Genomic DNA, 6,000 nt, shown 5'->3' with positions numbered 1-6,000 from the left:
AGCTAACACATTTGTTTCGCATGCAGTTGAAGCTAAATCATGTATATCACACGTATTTGAAGCTAAACCACTTGTTTTGCATGGATTCGAAAATCAGCCTTCTATTTCGCATTGATTTGAAACTAAATCATGTGTTTCTAATGGATTTGAAGCTAACTCGTTTCTATCGCATGGATTTAAAGCTAACTCGTTTGTTTCGCATGCTGTTGAAGCTAAATCTAGTATATCACAAGTATTTGAAGCTAAACCGTTTGATTCCCATGGATTTGGAGCAATGCCTTCTACTTCGCATTGATTTGGAGCTCAATCATGTGTTTCGCATGGATTTAAAGCTAACACGTTTGTTTCGCATGCAGTTGAAGCTAAATCATGTATATCACAAGTATTTAAAGCCAAGCCATTTGATTTGCATGGATTTGGAGCTGTGCCTTCCACTTCGCATTGATTTGAAGCCAAATCAAGTGTTTCGTTTGGATGTGAAGCTCTCTCGTTTATTTCTCCTGAATTTGAAGCTATATCACTTATATGGCAAGTATTTGAAGCTGAATCATTTGTGTCGCATGGAGTTGATGCTAAGCTTTCTACTTCGCATTGATTTGAAGTTAAATCATGTGTTACGCTTGGATTTGAAGATCTCTCGTTTATTTCTCCTGCATTTGAAGCTATATCACTTATATGGCAAGTATTTGAAGCTAAATCATTTGTGTCGCATGGATTTGATGCTAAGCTTTCTACTTCGCATTGATTTGGAGCTAAATCATGTGTTTCGCATGGATTTAAAGGTAACACGTTTCATTCGTATGCAGTTGAAGCTAAATCATGTATATCACAAGTATTTGAACCTAAACCATTTGTTGTGCATGGATTCAAAAAACAGCCTTCTATTTCGCATTGATTTGAAGCTAAATCGTGTGTTTCTCATGGATTTGAAGCTAACTCGTTTGTTTAGCATGAATTTAAAGCTAACTCGTTTGTTTAGCATGCTGTTGAAGCTAAATCTAGTATATCACAAGTATTTGAAGTTAAACCATTTGTTTCGTATGGATTCGAAAATCGGCCTTCTATTTCGCATTGATTTGAAGCGAAGTCATGAGTTTCGCATGGATTTCAAACTAACTCGTTCGTTTCGCATGGATTTGAAGCTAACTCGTTTGTTTCGCATGCAGTTGAAGCAAAATCATGTATATCGCAAGTATTTGAAGCTAACCCATTTGTTTCGCATGGATTTGAAGCTAAGCCTTATACTTCGCATTGATTAGAAACTAAATCATGCGTTACGCTTGGATTTGAAGCTCTCTCGTTTGTTTCTCCTGCATTTGTAGCTATATCACTTATGTGGCAATTATTTGAAGCTAAATCATTTGTGTCGCATGGATTTGATGCTAAGCCTTCTACTTCGCATTGATTTGGAGCTAAATCATGTGTTTCGCATGGATTTAAGGCTAACACATTTCTTTCGTATGCAGTTGAAGCTAAATCATGTATATCACAAGTATTTGAACCTAAACCATTCGTTTCGCATGGATTGGAAGATCAGCCTTCTATTTCGCAATGATTTGAAGCTAAATCATGTTTTTCTCATGGATTTGAAGCTAACTCGTTTCTATCGCATGGATTTAAAGCTAAATCGTTTGTTTCGCATGCTGTAGAAGCTAAATCTAGTATATCACAAGTACTTGAAGCTAAACCATTTGTTTCGCATGGATTCGAAAATCGGCCTTCTATTTCGCATTGATTTGGAGCTAAATCATGTGTTTCGCATGGATTTAAAGCTAACACGTATGTTCCGCATGCAGTTGAAACTAAATCATGTGTATCACAATTATTTGAAGCTAAACCATTTGCTTCGCATGGATTCGAAAATCAGCCTTCTATTTCGCAATGATTTGAAGCTAAATCATGTTTTTCTCATGGATTTGAAGCTAACTCGTTTCTATCGCATGGATTTAAAGCTAAATCGTTTGTTTCGCATGCTGTAGAAGCTAAATCTAGTATATCACAAGTACTTGAAGCTAAACCATTTGTTTCGCATGGATTCGAAAATCGGCCTTCTATTTCGCATTGATTTGAAGCTAAATCATGAGGTTCGCTTGGATTTGAAGCTAACTCGTTTGTTTCGCATGCAGTTGAAGCTAATTTATGTATATCACAAGTATTTGAAGCTAAACCATTTGTTTCGGATGGATTTGAAGATAAGCCTTCTACTTCGCATTGATCTGAATCTAAATTGTGTGTATGGCACGGATTTGAAGCTAACTCGTTTGTTTCGCCTGCATTTGAAGTTAAATCTGGTATATCACAAGTATTTCAAGCTAAAGCATTTGTTTCGCATGGATTTGAAGATAAGCCACCTACTTCGCATTAATTTGAAGCTAACTCGATTGATTCAACTGCATTTGAATCTATATCACTTCTATCGCAATTATCTGAAGATAAATCATTTGTTTCTCATGTATTTGAAGCTAAGCCGTCTATTTCGCATTGATTTGAATCTAAATCATGTGTTTCGCTTGGTTTTGAAGCTAACTCGTTTGCTTCGCATGCAGTTGAAGCTGAATCATGTATATCACAGGTATTTGAAGCTAAACCATTTGTTTCGCATGAATTTGAAGCTAAGCCTTCTAGTTTGCATTGATTTGAAGCTAAATCATGTGTTTCGCTTGGTTTTGAAGCTAACTCGTTTGTTTCGCATGCAGTTGAAACTAAATCATGTATATCACAAGTATTTGAAGCTAAACCATTTGTTTCGCATGAATTTGAAGCTAAGCCTTCTACTTTGCATTGATTTGAATCTAAATCATGTGATTCGCTTGGTTTTGAAGCTAACTCGTTTGTTTCGCATGCAGTTGAAGCAAAATCATGTTTGTCAAAAGTATTTCAAGCTAAACCATTCGCTTCGCATGGATTTGAAGCAAAGACTTCAACTTCGCATTGATATGTATATAAATCATGTGTTTCGCTTGGATTTGAAGCTAACACGTTTGTTTCGCATGCAGTTGAATCTAAAACATGTACATCACAAGTATCTGGATCTAATCCACCTGTTTCGCAAGAATATGAAGCTATGAAGCTAATCCATGTGATTCGCATGAATTTGAAGCTAAATCATGTGTTTCGCATGGATTTGAAGCTGTATCACTTATATCGCAATTATCTGAAGATAAATCATTTGTTTCTCATGTGTTTGAAGCTAAGCCTTCTACTTCGCATTGATTCGAAGCTAATTCATGTGAATCTCATGGATTTGTGGTTAACTCGTTTGTTTCGCATGCACTTGAAGCTAAATCATGTATATCACAAGTATTTGCAGCTAAACTATTTGTTTCGCATGGATTTGAAGATAAGCCTTCTACTTCGCATTGATTTGAAGCTAACTCGATTGTTCCGCCTGCATATGAAGCTATATCACTTATATCGCAATTATCTGAAGGTAAATCATTTGTTTATCATGTATTTGAACATAAGCCTTGTACTTCGCATTGATTTGAAGCTAAAGCATGTGCTTTGCATGGATTTGAAGCTAACTCGTTTGTTTCGTCTGCATTTGAAGCTGAATCATGTATATCACAAGTATTTGAAGCTAAACCATTTGTTTCGCATGAATTTGAAGCTAAGCCTTCTATTTCGCATTGATTTGAATCTAAATCATGTGTTTCGCTTGGTTTTGAAGCTAACTCGTTTGTTTCGCATGCAGTTGAAGCTAAATCATGTTTATCACAAGTATCTGAATCTAAACCATCTGTTTCGCATGAATATTAAGCTAAATCATGTGTTTCGCATGAATTTGAAGCTAAATGATGTGTTTCGCATGGATTTGAAGCTAAGCCTTCTACTTCGCGTGGATTTGAAGTTAACTCGTTTGTTTCGCATGCAATTGAAGTTAAACCATTTATAAAACAAGTACTTGAAGCTAAAACATTCGTTTCGCATGGATTTGAAGATTTGCCTTCTACTTCGCATTGATGTGATGCTAACTCGATTGTTTCGTCTGCGCTTGAAGCTGTATCACTTATATTCGCAAGTATATGAAGCTAAACCATTCGCTTCGCATGGATTTGAAGCTAAGCCTTGTACTTCGCATTGATATGACGCAGAATCATGTGTTTCGCTTGAATTTAAAGCAAACACGATTGTTTCACATGCAGTCGAAGAAAAATCATGTATAACACAAGTATTTGAAACTGAACCATTTGTTTCGCATGAATATTAAGCTAAACCATGTGTTTGGCATGAATTTGAAGCTAAATCATGTGTTTCGCATGGATTTGAAGCTATATCACTTATATCGCAATTGTCTGATTCTAAATCACTTGTTTCTCATGTATTTGAATCTAATCCTTCTACTTCGCATGGATTTGAATTTAACTCGTTTGTTCCGCATGCTGTTGAAGCTAAATCATGTATATCACAAGTATTTGAAGTTAAACCATTTGTTTGGCATGGATTTGTAGCTAAGCCTTCTACTTCTCATTGATTTGAATCTAAATCATGTGTTACGCTGGGATTTGAAGGTCACTCGTTTGTTACGCATGCAGTTGAAGCTAAATCATGTATATCACAAGTATTTGTAACTAAACCATTTGTTTCGCATGGATTTGAAGGTAAGCCTTTTACTTCGCATGAATTTGAAGCTAAATCATGTGTTTCGCATGGATTTGAAGCTAACTCGATTGTTTCGCCTGCATTTGAAGCTACATCATGTATATCACAAATATGTGAAGCTAAACCATTTTATTCGCATGGATTTGAAGCTAAGCGTCCTACTTCGCATTAATTTGAAGCTAAATCGTGTGTTTCGCTTGCATTTGAAGCTAACTCGTTTGTTTCGCATGCAGTTGAAGCTTCATCATGTTTATCACAAGTATCTGAATCTAAACCATCTTTATCGCATGAATATTAAGCTAAACCATGTGTCTCGCATGAATTTGAAGCCAAATCACGTGTTTCGCTTGGATTTGAAGCTAACTTGTTTGTTTCGCCTGCAGTTGATGCTATATCATGTGTATCACAGGAATTTGAAGATAAACCACTTGTTTCGCATTGATGTGAAGCTAAGCCTTCTACTTCGCATTGATTTGAAACTAAATCATGTGTTCCGCATGGATTTCAAGCTAACTCGTTCGTTTCGCCTGCATTTGAAGGTAAATGATGTATATCACAAGTATTTGAAGCTAAACCATTTGTTTCGCATAGATTTGAAGCTAAGCCTTCTACTTCGCATTGATTTCAAGCTAAATCATGTGTTTCGAATGGATTTGAAGCTAAGCCTTCTACTTCGCAAATGATTTGAAGCTAAATCATGTGTTTCGCTTGGATTTGAAGCTAACATATTTTGATTAATCATGCAGATGACGCCAAATCGTGTATAAAAAAAGGATTTGAAGCTAAATCATGCGTTTCGCATGGATTTGAAGCTAAGCATTCTACTTCGCTTGATTTTGAATCTAAATCATGTGTTTCGCTTGGATTTGAAGCTAAGCCTTCTACTTCGCTTGATTTTGAAGCTAAATCATGTGTTTCGCTTGGATTTGAATCTAACTCGTTTGTTTCGTATGCAGTAAAAGCTAAATCATGTTTATCACAAGTATCTGAATCTAAACCATCTGTTTCCCATGAATATTAAGCTAAACCATGTGTTTCGCATGGATTTGAAGCTATATCACTTATATTCGCAAGTATTTGAAGCTAAACCATTTGTTTTGCATGGTTTCGAAGATAAGTCTTCTACTTCGCATTGAGATGAAGCTAAATCATGTGATTCGAATTGATTTGAAGCTAACTCGTTTGTTTCGTCTGCATTTGAAACTATATCACTTATATTCACAAGTATTTGAAGCTAAACCATTCGTTTTGAATGAATTTGAAGCTAAGCGTCCTACTTCGCATTAATTTGAAGCTAAATCGTGTGTTTCGTTTGCATTTGAAGCTAACTCGTTTGTCTCGCATGCTGTTCAAGCTAAATCATGTATATCATAAGTATTTGAAGCTAAACCATTTGAT

This window comes from Megalopta genalis, unplaced genomic scaffold (assembly GCF_051020955.1).
Source record: "Megalopta genalis isolate 19385.01 unplaced genomic scaffold, iyMegGena1_principal scaffold0718, whole genome shotgun sequence".
Taxonomy (NCBI): Eukaryota; Metazoa; Arthropoda; class Insecta; order Hymenoptera; family Halictidae; genus Megalopta; species Megalopta genalis.
Note: the sequence above shows the minus strand (reverse complement) of the source record.